Source organism: Elaeis guineensis, chromosome 6, assembly GCF_000442705.2.
Source record: "Elaeis guineensis isolate ETL-2024a chromosome 6, EG11, whole genome shotgun sequence".
Taxonomy (NCBI): Eukaryota; Viridiplantae; Streptophyta; class Magnoliopsida; order Arecales; family Arecaceae; genus Elaeis; species Elaeis guineensis.
This window is the reverse complement of record NC_025998.2, coordinates 34,260,972-34,277,585: the sequence shown is the minus strand read 5'-3', so window position 1 is coordinate 34,277,585 and position 16,614 is coordinate 34,260,972.

Here is a 16,614-nt window from a genome sequence, read left to right as displayed (position 1 = left end):
AGATCTTCTCTATTTATTTATTTTTATTTGATTTCTGTATCTGAATCCTATCTCACATATGTCAATCTTGTTTTATGATTTTAAGATTTGATCTTGTGTATGCTTAGATTAAATTAGATTTAATCTAAATTTTTAAAATTTTTGCTGCGTACTCATATCAAAATTTTTTGCATGCATGAAATCATAAAATTTTAATAGTAGTATCAGAGCCACGTCATATACATAAGATTAGGATTTAGATCTGAAATCTATAAAAAAAAATTTTAGATCTAAAAATTTTTTATGTCGTTCTGACATAAGGTTGCGCTGGCATAACTTGTTATACTGTATGGTTGTCCTAGAATGATATTAAAATTTTTGATTAAAATAAAATTTTAGATCTAATTTTTTAGCATATATGTGATATATGTTTTATTGTTTAGATCTGAAAAGAATTTTGAGATTTATTTTGATTTATATATATGATATATGAAAGCATGTTTAAGACTGAAATCTGTTTCTATGACCTAAACTTTATTCATATATGTAATATATATTTGTATGTATGATCTGAAAATTATTTTGAGATCAAAATGTGCTTTTCATGCAAAAAATTTAGATCTAAAAGTTTAAATTTAAGATCTGAAATTAGTATTTATGCATGAGGGATTGGTCATGGGTAGATCGAATTAGGTCATGTAATTGGATTACATCTAGAGTTTCTGATTTGATCATAATGAATCTAAATCGATTTAGCAGTTGATCAAATCAAGTTAAATATTGATTAAGGTTGGATCAATAGAGCTTAAGATCATACAATTATTGTTAATCGAATCGATTGACACTCATATGTAGAATCGATTAACCTAAGGACCTAATTCAACTTTATGGCTCGAATCTGATTCACCTAAGCTAACTTATTCGGACCAATTAAATAATTGATGTTTAAGGAAAGTAATTAAAAGGTGATTATTTAATTGATTTCATTCATTGACCTGGTCAATTTATTGATGTCTAAGGAAAGCAACGGGGGGACCCCCACCAATCTCTACTTATCTGGCCAATTTAAAAGATTGAGTCTCAAATATGGTTGCTTGACGATTTGATTTAGTCTATGCCAATTAGATCAATCATGTGATGACTGATTAGATGAGATCTAAATTCAAATCTCTCCATAAATATTAAGTCTAATAATCTTCCACCATTATAGATGTGCAGGCGTGCTATCGACGTTGATTGTTTACGGCTGGTCACAGTGGTTCAGTTGCATCGGAAACACGCAACCACTCTATTAGCAAAGAGTTGCTCTAGGATAAAGATGGGGTTGAATCCAATAACTGTTAGATGAGAGATCCAATGATGACTTTGCACCTGCTTGTGAATGGTGGGTCTAACTTAACTAAGGAGTGTGGACAATAACTATTAGGTGAGCCCATATGACTTAAAGATCAAGTCGCTGTAACATGCTTAGAGAAGCATCTAGATAAAGAGTTATCCACACATCGATGTGCGTGTTACCAATAACTATTAGGTGAGGTGCATGGCATCGGTGGGACTGCAGTACCCACTAGAAATTCAGTTGTTACGTTAGGATTTTTGTTTCTTCATTCGAAGAGTGTGAGAGATCTGATAAAATAATGGGAGTCTTTTTACATCTAAAATTTTTTAAAGTAAATTATAAAATAAATACAAATATCTAATTAGAATCTTTGCTCTCTACTGTTTATTGTGCCAGCTTCCAACCCTCTAGCTCAAATCCTACATATCAACCATTTAACCGAAACCAATTACAAAAACTGGCTCATAAATCTAAGAATCATTCTTAAGTTTTAAAAAAATTGAGCAATGTTCTCTACCAGATTATTCTGATGTTAACAGCTTGTCCAATCCAAAGTCAACGAGCTATACTTGATGAGTGGATGGACAATGACAATAAAGATAGGTGCTATATGTTGAAGTCCATATTAGATGAACTTCAACATATGCATGAGCACATGTTCACTGCCAACGACACATTGATTCATCTACAAGTATTGTGAGATGATCAGAGTCGCATAGCACATGAGATACGTGATGGGCAGTCAGTCTATGATCATTATTTGATAATGGTCAAGGACATTAAGGAGCTTAAAAGGCTCGACATGACCGTGCATAAAAAATTACTTGTGAATTTGATCCTGCAATTTTTTTTTAGTTTATATGGATAGTTTATAGTAAACTACTATATGAATGACTATTTTGGCATCTTATCTGAATTGGTCAAAGTGTTAATAGCAAAGAAACCTAGAAAGAGTTCAGATGTATATACCTGAAGAGCTTAAAGAAATAAGGACACGCCTTGAGTAGGCTTGTCGAAATTGCTCAATACTATCCTTATGATTTTCTCTTTTTCCAGTTGAGTTTTAGACTCTAGTTCTTTTTATGCACTTTAGTATAGAGTCTATGAGAAGGTAGAGGGCTAAGAAAGTAATCCATAAAATTGATAATAGAGCAAGAGTTGCTGCTGTGGCAATGGATTTTTATTCTTTATGATTATCGTTTGGATTCAGTTTTTAGAAATAATCTCTATCATTTACATGATGATGCATCTGTGAACTTAATTGAGCAAGCAGTGAATGCCATTGGACCTGAGAGATCTAGAGTTGAGATAAACCTTAAGTATATATGGAACCTTAGACTAGATCGTATAGGAAAAGAAATGATTAACAAACTGAAGAAATATGGGCTTTTGGGCTCATTAACTGTTGAGTCACATCTAGTTTGTGCATCATCTCTTTGAAAAAAAATGACCAAGCTACTCTTGTGGGACAAGAGGAAAAGGACCACTGAGATACTTATCCTAGTACACATTTGATGTGTGTAGCCCATTTGATGTACTAACAAAAAAAATTATCTCTACTTCGTTATCTTTACCAATGATCAGTGTTGCCCAGATATGGAGCCCAAGAGGAGGGGTGAATTGGATCTTTTTAAAATTTGTGTAATTAGTAAACTCAAGAATGTGCTATACTTATTGAGTAAAATGAATAAATTAACTAAGAAAAAAAAATCAATCTCAAATAATAAGTAAGCAAGTATAAAGTACAAAGAATAAATGAAGAGATGCAAGTGCAACAAATACAAGAGATTTATAGTGGTTCGATGCTAATCTTGTATCTACATCCACTCCTCAAGTTTTACTTGAGAATTCAATCCACTAAAAGAATTACAAGATACAACTCGTCGGATAACACCGACCCTTGCTATCTAAGGAAGAACACTTATTTTTCGGATACAAGCCAACCCACAATATTTCAATTTCAGGTTCAGATCAACCTATTCAAGTTTTAGAACCCCCTAAAACTCAAAATCCAAAATATAAATAGTAAGAACACAGTGTACAGAAATTTTAGAACAACAGCCCCTTAAATGAGCACAATAAATATAATAAAAATATAATACTTAAGGAGAAGAAGCTTTTGCTGAATATCCTCAAATGATTGACACACTTGAATGCAACTGAAGAGTGGTTGGTGAGCTGATTGATTGCTTCTTTTCTTTTTAGAAATTTTTATTACTTTTACGAATGTGAGCTTGAATGAATTAATCTTGTTTGATTTCCCACCTTTAGAGAGCATTTATAGCCTCCATTTGGACTTAAGAATATTTTAGTGTTAGTTAAGAGTCGTTGGAGAGTATTTAATGCATATTAAATACATCAAAAATAGACTGAAAACTAGCCGTTACGAAGCTCGCCCAGAATGGGACATCCCATGAGATGCCTCACTGACAATGGGACGTCCTATGGGATGCCTCATTTGGTCAAACAGAAAATGGGCTCTCTGTTTTAATCTCAGGACCTCAGGAGTCAATCCACATGGATCATCCCACTACGTGCCACAAACCAAAACAGTGCATGTCGACTATCCAATAAAATAGAATGATCTAAGTGGGTCACCCTATTTTGTTCCAATCCAATTTTTCATATATTTAAAATTTGAAACTTACCAGAAAACTACCAAATGCTCTTAAATGAATTTAAGTCAATTCGACACTTTCAAAAGGCTTTAAAAACTTCTCCAACTTGCAAAATTTTCAACTTTGATATATTTGATGGAGCTTTTCAAACTCAATATTTTGGACTATCTGAAACATCACTAAAACATTCTCCAAAGATAAGAAACTCATTAGTAGTCTCCTCAAATAGTTTGTGATCATCAAAATTAAATCTTGAAGCAACAATCTCTCTCTTTTTGATGATGACAAAATATTTGAATGTTCAAAAAAAAGATCCATAAAGCTCAAGGAATTGAGTTTGTGAAGCACTTGTAGGAACATGCCAAAGATTAAGCATAGAATATCATGAGATATATATTTATAGCAACTTGTAATGTTTTAAATTATTTTGCTGAAAATTATTTGTGAAGATATCAGAATTTTTCAGAAATTATTTTTAATCAGCAAAATTCACTCCATTCTTATATGAAAAAGGTGAAAGTAATCATTTTGACCATTTTGAAAAAAAATTCACCCCCTTTCTTATATAAAAAGTGATCAAGTTGTAAAATTTTTTTTACATTTATTATCAGAGCAAAAATGGTTCATAAAAAAAAAATTCTTTTTCTCTTCCTTATTTTTAGTATCAGAGCAATATATACATAGAAAGAATCTTTCATTCTCTTTTTCTTATTTTGGTATCAAGGCAAGGATGAAAATATTAGAGCAAGAATCAAAAGAGGATGCATTAGAGCATTTTGTAAAATCAAAAGTAGATGTATCAGAGTATTTTGGTATCAAGACAAAAATGAAAGTATCAAAGCATAAAAAAAATAGATGTATTAGAGTATTTTTCAAAAAGTGTCAAAATGAAAGTAAAAATAGACATATCAGAGCAAAAAAATGGACGTATTAGAGCAAAATTCTATATTAGAATAAAATTCAAGAAAATTCACAAAAAAAAATTCAAGATAGACTACCTTCTTTTCCTTTTTGACATCATCAAAAATAGACTAGAGAGAGTAAGATTTTTAATGAGCTATGGTGATACATCAAGTATCAGAGTAATTTTAAATATAATAGACATTCATTTATTCATATATGAACAGAGGTTGGCCATACAAAGTAATGATAATAGATAATCTCGTATATTAATTACAACAAAATAAGAGGTTACAAGAGTCAAGTACATTCATTCATTATAATGATCAAGTCATAATATATATCTATGAGCATAAGGCTCTCAAACATTTAACAGAACAACAAGTAGTAAATATGATAACTAAGTAGTATGAGACCTAAAAAGACTAATACAAAATAATCAGATCGGTGAGAATGGGCATCGAGCTCGAGATCAAGACAACTGAAATATAATCAGTCTTGGCCTCGACTAAAAGGTCTGGTCCGAGTGAAAGATGTCGGGAGATGGAATGCAATAGGCTGGACAAAAATAGGATCACTGGATGTAGAGGGCCTAGACTGGAGTTGAGTTTTAATGGCATCTAGTTGGGACAAGACCTCCCTTACTAAAATTCGAAGCCCATCAAGATCAGAAGAGACGAAGTCCCTCGAGTCTCTGATATCTACTCGGATCAGCTCAAGTGTAGAATGAAGCAGGCTGTGAAGTCTCTTTATCTCGAGCCAAAACAGCCAACTGAGATGAGAGGTGCTCGAAGTGCTCGCTCCTGCTGATAGTGAATCCAGTATCAGTCTAATCTCCCTCTCAATATCAAAGATCCTGTCACTGAATCTGAGTAGGGAACTCTCTACACTCTAGTCTAGCACTCAGGTTAGACAAAAGCTATACCAATGAAGAAATGTGGGGCACGACTGAAAGATCCGAGGAAGAGGCAGAAAAAGAACTCAACTGAAGCTGATGATACTGCTACTGCTGCTGCACCTGCTGGAGGATCTGCTGCTGATACTGCTGAAACTGTTGGAGTTGCTGAAGAACCTACTCCTGAAACTGCTGCTGCTGAATAGATAGAATACCTGCAACTCTCTCAGCCAACAGTCCCATCTCATCCTCTCTCAAACTAAAAGATGGCATGGTACACCTCGAAGATGGAGGTACACTGACTGAGGATCCTGCCTCAGGCTCCACTACTAAGTGATCATCAGGGCTCTGCTTGGGCACAGGTGATGAAGAGGGACCCTTTCCCTCAACACACTCTTCCTCCTTATCCTCCTCCTCCTCGGCTTCAGCTCCTCGGCCTTTGGTCCAACGACCATCCACTCTGATAAATCTCATGCGTCGAAGAGAGTAGTCGTTGTAGGTATCAGTGTTCGATAATTTGCAGATAATCTCTCCATCAAAACTTACTTCAGACTCCCTAAATATCATTGTAAGAGCCATACCATAGGGCAAGGAAGCCTTAGATCTGTTCAAGGCCTCCTTCATGGCATCGGTCATCAAAAATGACAGATTTAGGAAAGACTCGAAGACTACATGGTGCATCAAGCAGATATCTCGATCAATCATCAAATCATATCTTTCTCCTCTGGGAAAGAAAATTCTGGACACCATGTGGTGGAGCAATCTCATCTCCACGCTCAAATCTTTGGCCTCAATTTTTATAAACCCCTCCACATCCTCTCTTCCTAAGATGGTCCTAAGCTCGATTTCTTTTCTTGGAAGCTCATCTAGGCAGCTACCTTCATAGGACATCTGAAGGAGTCTACCTAGCCTAGAAGCATTAAGTATAATTTGGACACCCTTGACAATTGACCTCAGAACTCCATCAGTGAAAACTAGATTAGAATAAAACTCCTTGACAAGATCAATGTATACGGGCTCGGACAAATTATAGAAAAATCTCCATCCTTGTTTAATCAATTTTTTACCAATAGAAAATCCATCACTTCTCAAGAAATGAAAATCAACATTCATTCCCAAGGCTACCTTCCTTGCAGACAAAGAGATCTTACTTGGGGTGATCGGAGGAGAGGTTTGAACAGATGCTTGAGCAATTTTCTTCCTTCATTCCTCAGCCTCCAAGGACCTCACTGACTTCCTTCTCTGTGGCAACTTCATTTTGGAGGCCATTGTCCCAAAGAGAGTAGGAGAACCGGTCAAGAGAATAGAGAAAGATGAAGGATGGATAGAAATGAGGAGAAGAAAGGATTTTGGGGTGATTGTCTCGAATTTTGGAGATTAGGACTTGAGATTTTGATGGAGAGCAAGAGGAAAATGGTTTTGATTAAGGATATGCTGAGAGAATGTGTTTGCCTTAGAATTTGAGATAGAAATTCAAAATTTTTGGATGGTTAAGGGGATGGATTTGTGGCCGGTGGAGAGTTAGAAGAAGAGTTTTCGATTTGAGATGAGAAGAAGAAGAAGAAGCATAGTAATTGAGTCGCCCCACTTAAATTTTAAGATAAAAATTTAAACGAATCAGCTCACACAAAACCTATTTGCCCGAACAATTGAGACGCCCCATGGGACGTCATCCAAGGAAAGATCAGGCAATATGAAAATAATTTAAAAATGATAGAAAAATCAAGAGAAAAAATTTGAAAAGGCTTATATCGACTTGAGATGATCATGAAGAGTCTAGATAAATTTTGGTATGATTTTTGATGGAGTATTTCAATGAAAAAAATCTGAGATTATATTTGAATAACACTGATGATTTTTTAATTGACTTGAAATAATCTAAAAAAAAATCGATAGATGCCTCCCAAAATTAAGATGATGAAGTCGAGAGATTTTGGATAGATTTTGAAAATAAAAATATGATTAGAGATCAAGCAGAAGGATCTAAGATGCCCAATTTCCTTCTAATTTTATAAAATTTATTTTTATTTAGTGCTTTGGTGAAAATATCAGCTAATTATTTTTCAATATTTATGTATTCAAGAGCTACATCATTATTTTGAATATGTTCTCTTATAAAATGATGTCTAATTTCAATATATTTTGACCTAGAATATTGAATTAGATTTTTGGTCAAATTAATGACACTAGTATTATCACATCTTATAGGAATGTTTTTAAGTTTAACTCTAAAATCTATGAGCTATTGCTTAATCCATAAGATTTGAGCACAACAACTTCCGACTGTAATATACTCGACCTCAGTCGTGGATAATACTATCGAATTTTGCTTCTTGCTAAATCAAGAGATTAAGTTTACTCCTAAAAATTGACCAGTTCCACTAGTACTCTTTCTATCTAATCTACATTCAATAAAGTCTGTATCTGAGTAACCTATTAAGTCCAGAGAAGATTGCTTTGAAAATCAAAGTCCTAGATTTTGTGTTCCTTTTAAGTATTTCAAAATTCTTTTAACAACATTTAAGTAAGATTTCTTAGGATTTGACTGATATCTAGCATACATACATATACTGAATATTATATCAGGTCTACTAGTAGTAAGATATAACAAAGAGCCTATTATGCCTCTACAAAGCTTTGAATTAGCATTCTTGCTATATTTATCTTTATCTAATTTACAAAAAAAGATCATAGGTGTACTTATATTTTTGGAGCTCTCCATTCTAAATTTTTTTAATAGTTTTCTTGTATACTTACTTTGGGTGATGGAGATCCCTTTCATCATTTGCTTGATCTAGAGTCTGAGGAAGAAAGTGAGTTCTTCCATCATGCTCATCTCGAACTCCCCCTACATGAGCTTGGCAAATTCTTGACACAAAACTTCATTAGTAGATCCAAATATAATATCATCAATATATATTTGTATAACTAGAATTTCTTCATCTTTTTTTTTTATAAAAAGAGTTGTATCTACTTTTTCTCTCGAAAAACTATTTTCTAGTAAGAACTTACTTAATCTTTCATACCAAGCCCTAAGAGCTTGTTTTAAACCATACAATGCTTTGTTTAACTTAAATACATGATCTGTATATTCATAATTTTTAAAATTTGGGGGTTGCTCTACATATACTTCTTTAGCAATATAACCATTTAAAAAAATATTTATAACATTTATTTGAAATAATTTAAAATTTATGAAATATGCAAAAGCAAGCAGCATTCTTATGGCTTCTAGCCTAGCAACAGATGCAAATGTTTCATCAAAATTAATTTTTTCTTGTTGATTATATTTTTTAGCAACTAATCTTGCTTTATTTCTGATTACATTACTATCTTCATCTAATTTATTTCTATATATCCATTTTATTTCGATTATTGGATGATTTTTAGGTCTAGCAACAAGAGTCCATACATTGTTTCTTTCAAATTGATTTAACTCTTCTTGTATGGTAATTATTCAGTTATGGTCTTTTTCAGCTTCATCTATTATTTTAGGTTCTAGGTGTGAAACAAAAGCTACATAATTACATATATCTCTAAGAGTGGATCTAATTCTTACCCCTTATGTCGGATCATCAATGATTAATTCTTTGAGGTGATTGTAGACATACCTCCATTCTCTTGAAAGATTACTTGTATCTTGAGGTTGTTCTTGAATGTTTAGATCATTGATGCTTTTATCCTCATTTTTTCTTTCCATTGTTCTTTATTTCACTCATTTGAGTCATTAATGGTGAGCTCTTTCATTCCATCTTCTATGATACCTGCATCATCAGCACCCTCTCTCTTTCTTGTTGAAAGATTATTAGCTTCATCAAAAACTACATGAATTGACTCTTTCACTACTAGTGTTCTTTTATTAAATATTCTAAAAGCTTTGCTAGAAGTAAAATAGCTGAGAAAGATAGCTTCATCAGATTTAGCATCAAATTTATTTTAGCTATCTTTGCCATTATTTAAAACAAAACAGCGACAATCAAAAATATGAAAATATCTTATGTTAGGTTTTCTACCTTTCTATAATTCATAAGGTGTTTTCTTTAGAATTGGTCTTATTAAAGTATGGTTTAAGATGTAACATGCTGTGTTGATTGTTTCTGCCCAAAAGTACTTTGGGAGCTTGCTCTCATATAGTATGGTATGGGCTATTTCTTCAATGGTCCTATTTTTTCTCTCTACTACTCCATTTTGTTGTGATATTGTAGGTGCTGAAAAATTATGATCTATGCCTTTTTTATCATAAAATTTTTTAAAATTTTTATTTTCAAATTCAGTGCCATGGTCACTATGAATTGAAATAATTGATAAACCTTTTTCATTTGAAATCTTTCGACAAAACTTAAAAAATACTGAAAATACTTTATCTTTAGATGCTAAAAATAAAATCCAAGTGAAACGCAAAAAATCATCAATAATTACAAAGTCATATCTTTTACCTCCTAGACTAATTATCCTTGTAGGACCAAATAAATCTATATGTAAAAATTCTAAAGGTTTAGAAGTTGAAATAATATTTTTAGATTTAAAAAAGACTCTTGTTTGTTTACCTAATTGACATGCATCACAAATTTTGTCTTTGCCAAAACTTATTTTTGACAAACAAAAGTCAAATCCTTTTTAATGATTTTAGAAAATGTGTGCATACTAATATGTGCAAGCTTACGATGCTAAAGCCAACTAGTCTCATTGATTTTAGCATTCATGGCCACAAGACATTACATATTTTGTATGGAAAGATTATCCAAATCAATCATGTAAATATTACCATATCTATGCCCAATGAATCTAGTACTATCATCAAAAGGACTAGTTACAATGCACATAGATGATTCAAAAACTACTTTATAATCTTTATCACATAATTGACTAATACTTAAAAGATTATGCTTGAGACCATCTACAAGTAATATATTTTCAATACAAGTGGAGGGAGCGATATCAATATTATCAATGTCAATAATCTTCTCTTTGTCATTATCCCCAAAGGTAACCATCCCTCCATTTTTAGCTTCCAATATGATAAATTGAGATTCATCATCGGTCATGTGTCTTAAGCACCCACTATCAAGATACCACTTCTATTTTATTGTTTGGGATACAAGACACACCTGTACACATAAAATTAAATTTTAACTTTAGGTACCCAAACTAATTTGGATCCTTTGGGATTAGTCACAATGGTTCCTTTTGAAATCCATATTTTCTTAATATTTTATTAACAAATTTATTTGATAAGCATGTATAAGCTTTATGTCCTACATTGTCATATTTAAAATAAATAATATTTGATAATTTACTCATGGATGCATTAACAAAAATATTTTTTAAAAACTTTTATTTTTTAAGAGTATTATAGTCAAGTTTGATTTTATCATACACAGCTTTTTTACTATCAATAATCATTTGAAGTTTATTTGAACTTAGAGTAAATCTATCAAATATTAATTTTAATTTGGTTACCTTTTCCTTTAGATCCTGATTTTCTTTTATAAGAGCTTTGTTTAAGTTCAAAACTTGATCTTTTTCTTTTAATAGAGTTTGATTCTTTATTTTTGATTTTTTATTTTTACTGTCAACTTCTTCTTTTTCTTGAGCTAATGCTTGGTTTCTTAATTTCAGATTTTTATTTTTCAATCCTAATTTTCTTAGATCATTCAAAAGTTCATGAAAAGCTTCTTGCAGTTCATCATAAGAAAATTCATTTTGAGTTTCAGAGGTTACCTCATTTTCATGTGCCCTAAGACACAAGTTGGTTCTTCATGAGATTCTTCATCTGAGGTAGAGTCATCACTGTCGCTCTACATGGCCATCATTGCTTTTTTCTTGTTGAACTTCTTCTGATCTTTCTTGAGCTGGGGACAGTCCAATCTAAAGTGATCCAACTTTTTGCACTCATAACAGATGACAGACTATTATTTTTTCTTTCTTTACTTGGCTTTCCATTAGCTGGTAGTCTTCTTTTGGTCTCTTGTCTTATTTTTCTCATAAAATATCTGAATTTTCTGGTGATTAAGACTAAGTCCTCATCTTCTTCACTGTTCTCTAATTTTTTTAAATCTTCTTCTTCTTGAGCTGTTGATTTGAGAGCTATTATCTTCTTTCTTCTGGTCTCTTCTTCATAATGTTGCTTCATGGTTAGCTCGTGGGTCATGAGGGATCCAAGTAGCTCATCTAAAGGTAGAGTGTTTAAGTCTTTGGCTTTTTAAATCACAGTGACCTTTGCCTCCCATGATCTTGGTAGAGACCTAAGCACTATTCTCACAAGATCACTGTTAGAATAACACTTATCAAGACTTTTTTAGATCATTTATGATATCAGAAAAATGAGTAAATATTTAAATTATTGACTCTTCAGGTTTCATTTTAAATAATTTATAGTTATGCACAAGTATATTAATTTTAGACTATTTTACTTAGTTTGTGCCTTCATGTGTAACTTCTAACCTATCTTAAATTTTTTTAGCTGAATTACAAGTAGAAATACAGTTAAATTCATTTATATCTAAGGTACAATATAAGATATTCATGGTTTTCGCATTAAGCTGAGTCATTTTCTTATCAAATTCATCTAATTTACCTTCCAGCTTAGGAAGAGATACACTATCAATCAATTTAGTGGGTGTGTGGGATCTATTTACTATGATACTCCACATATCATAGTCAAGTATTTGAATAAAAATTTTCATTCGAACTTTTCAATAGGTGTAGTTTGATCCATTGAAAAGTGGAGGTTGGTTTGTGAATTGCCCCTCGGCTAAAGATGTGCCAAATTGGGCTGCCATGAATCTTTGGCTCTTAATGGTTAAATCAAGCAAGGGCTAGAGCATCGGGCTCTGATACCACTTATTGTCTAGATATGGAGCCCAAGAGGGGGGTGAATTGGGTCTTCTTAAAATTTGTGTGATTAGTGAACTCAAGTAATATGCTATACTTGTTGAGTGGAGTGAATAGATTAGCTAAGAGAATGAAATCAATCCCAAATAATAAGTAAACAAGTATAAAGCATAAAGACTAAATGAAAAGATGTAAACACAACAAATATAAGAGATTTATAGTAGTTCGGTGTCAATCTTACACCTACATCCACTCTCCAAGTTCCTACTTAGAAATTCAATCTACTAAAAAAATTACAAGATACAACTCATCGGATAACACCGACCTTTGCTATCCAAACAAGAACACTTATTTTTTGGATACAAACTAATCCACAACAGTCCAATTTCAGGTTCGGATCAACCTATCTGAGTTTTGAAATCCTCCAAAACTCAAAATCCAAAATACAATAGCAAGAACATAGTGTACAGAAATTTCAGCACAACAGCTCCTTAAATGACCACAATAAATATAATAAAAATATAATACTTAAGGAGAAGAAGCTTTTACTGAATATCTTCAAATGATTAGCATACTTGAATGCAGCTGGAGAGTGGTTGGTGAGCTGATTGATTGCTTCTTTCCTCTCTTTTCAGAAATTTCTATTACTTTCACGAATATGAGCTTGAATGCATTAATCTTGTTTGATTTTTTATCTTTAGAGAGTATTTATAGCCTCCATTTGGACTTGAGAGTGTCTTAGTGTCGGTTAAAAATCGTTGGAGAGTGTTTAATGTGCATTAAATACATCAAAAACAGATTGAAAACTAACCGTTCGAAGCTCGTCCAGAATAGGATGTCTCATTGGATGCCTCACTGGCAATGGGACGTCCCATGGGATGCCTCATTTGGCCAGATAGAAAATGAGCTCTCTGTTTTGGTCTTAGGATCTCAGGGGTCGACTCACATGGGTTGTCCCACTGCATACCACAAACTAAAGCAGTGCGTGCCGGCTACCCAATAAAAGGGGATGACCTAGATGGGTCGTTCCATTTTGTTCCAACCCAATTTTTCATACATTTAAGGTCTAAAACTTACCAGAACACTATCAAATGCTCTTAAATGAATTTAAGTCAATTCGACACTTTCAAAAGTCTTTAAAAACTTCTCTAACTTGCAGAAATTTTAACTTTAGTACATTTGATGAAGCTTTTCAAACTCAATATTTTGGACTACCTGAAACATCACTAAAATATTCTTCAAAGATAAGAAACTCATTAGTAGTCTCCTCAAATAGTTTGTGATCATCAAAATTAATTCTTGGAGCAACAATCAGTCATGGTATAGATAAGTGTATGAGATACAAATCTAAAATTTTTGAAAGATTCAAAGAATTCAAATTTAAAGTAGAGAAGAAAATCAAAAAATTTTTAAAGGTACTTGGATCAGATCGAGGATGTAATACCAAAGAAAAAAATTTCTCAGTTATCTCATAAAATGATGTAGTTCCATATTAGACCTCTCTTAGTATGTCTCAGCTCAACGAGATAATTAAGAAGAGTTATGGGTCCATATAAGATATGGACCGATCCATGATGGACTTCACTAATTTATTGTTGTTTCTTTAGGGACATGCTTTATTTCTATGGAATTGAGTTCTCTCTAAATCTGTTTCTACAACACCTATGAGATATGGCATGGTGAGAACTGAATCTTAGTTATTTTAAGATCCAAAGATGTTTAGCCTGTGTCAAGGATAGTAGACGGATATATTAGAGAATAGGCCTATAAAGCTCATTTCCAAAGAATATCCTAAAAGAGTTTGGGATACTATTTTTTTTCTGAAAAGATTACAATGTGATTATGACCCAACATGCTATCTTCTTAAAAAATTATTTAACCAAGATAAAGCAGTGGGAGGAAAGTTAAGCTCGAAGAGAGTGTCTCTGAAGAGCAGCGAGAGGACCTAAAGAATCTATTTATGATGAGTCAGTATACGTATATTCCTCCTCCACCTCATAGATACAGTAGAATCTCCCATCCTCTTGAAAGGTACTTGGGTATACTTAACAGAGAATATAGAAAAAAATTATTTCTCATAGGAGATAGGGAACATAGAGATGATCTCAAAACCTACAACGAGGCAATGTGAGACATCGACTCTAAGAAAGAGATGTGAAATAGCTTTCCTAACTGGATATCTTTTGAAGATTTTTGTATGGAATAGCTTATGGATTTTACTTCTCATGATAATAGATCACTAAGTCTGTAATAATCTTGGAGTTGGAATATTTATTTTGATGATATGATCAAATTGTTTGATTAGAAATGAAGAATTATGTGTTTCTCAAAGGGTCAGTGAGAGTGTCCAATACTGACATCGGTTAAAATATAGTTGTATATAGAATTCTTCATGAAAGATATGAAACAAGCATCCTATATTCTGAGAATATAAAGATCTATAGAGATAGATGCAATTGAATATTTGTATTTTTATAGATAAAGTACAGAGAGTAGATGCTGAAATGGTTCAGCATAAAAATTTCGAAGATGGGTCTGTTACCCTCTTGGGCATAGATGTATACCATGTAACATACTTGAATTGATATAGTTAATACTGTAAATGTCAAGAGTAGATATCAGTTGTATTCAGGCTGAGAGTGCTGGATTGCTGTAAAAATATTCTTAAGTATTTGAGAAGAACTAATGATTTATTTTTAATTTTGAAGAAGGATCAAAGCTATGAGTAGGAGGATACACCAATTTAGATTTTATGTCTGATATTAATGATAGAATGTCTACTTCATGGGTTGTTCCTGTGTATTTATGATTCAGCATCTTAGAAGGATTCTAAGCAATCGATCAATGGAAGCTGAGTACATTGTAAATATATAGGATACATTCTGATTCTAATGTTAGTTGTAGAACTGAATGTCATGCCATCAGATACCATGACACTATACTGAAAAGACCATGGTACCATAATCCTTGCTAAAGAGCCTAGGTCTCATCAGATATCCAAGCACATAGAGCAACAGAATATGTGACTACCTCAAGTAGAAATACATAAAGGTGCAGAGAGCAAACTTTACATAAGATGTGGATAACCCATTGATAACTTACTTAGCTAGCCGAAGACTAAAGCCTGTCTTAAGAAGATGGGGCTTGGTATATGATAGATTGGCTTTAGTACAAATAGGAGACTGTTGGATGTATGTCTTAGAAACCAATCTTGGCTGATGCATATTATATTATTAGGACATGATTTTGTACTTAAAGGACACTTATATTACCATTCATATTTTATGTGTCTATGAATCATCCAAGGGATTAACAAGATAATGACACATATTTTCAAAGAGTTGAGAATTTGAGATATGTGTCATTGATGGTTAATTCATAAATTGCTCGTGATCATAGGATCATCATGGATGGTGATTGATCTAGATAGACCAGTGTACGGATCACTTTTTTCGGATAGATGAGTCTCGAGTCTGTGGTGTAGTGACACTGGAGCGAGAGTGTAGATGGTTGTTAGAGAATAACTAGTACTGAGTATGACCAATACGAGAAGTCACATAGATGTCTGCTTATTCGTTAGTGACTTTCTTGATGCTGCAGTAGTATGACTGGTCCTTTAACCTGCGGTACCATAGTTGCTCACAGTGAGGCTGCTAGAATTTGACTACACATAAACATTGACTCAATGAGTCATTATAGTGGATGTTGGCGATAGTTGGTCCACTGTAAGAGTAGGATGTATACCTAGATGGAATCTATCAATCTTAGTAGAAGGGAGTAGTCCTATGAGATTTAAGAAGCTGAGTCCTTAAGTTTTTGATCATAGCAGTGTGATTGATGGAAAAGAGTTTTCATGAGAATCATACATGGACTCAAGTTAATTGAATCTATCATATGATCGATGATGAGGTTTGACGATTTATCTATGATCTGCCATCTGGTTGGGACTCACGATAGAGGGACTGTATCATATGTTAACTGTACCTAGAGGTTCATCACCTTTTATTCTGCTGGATTGTCACTACATACAGCTAGGTATCACTAGTGGA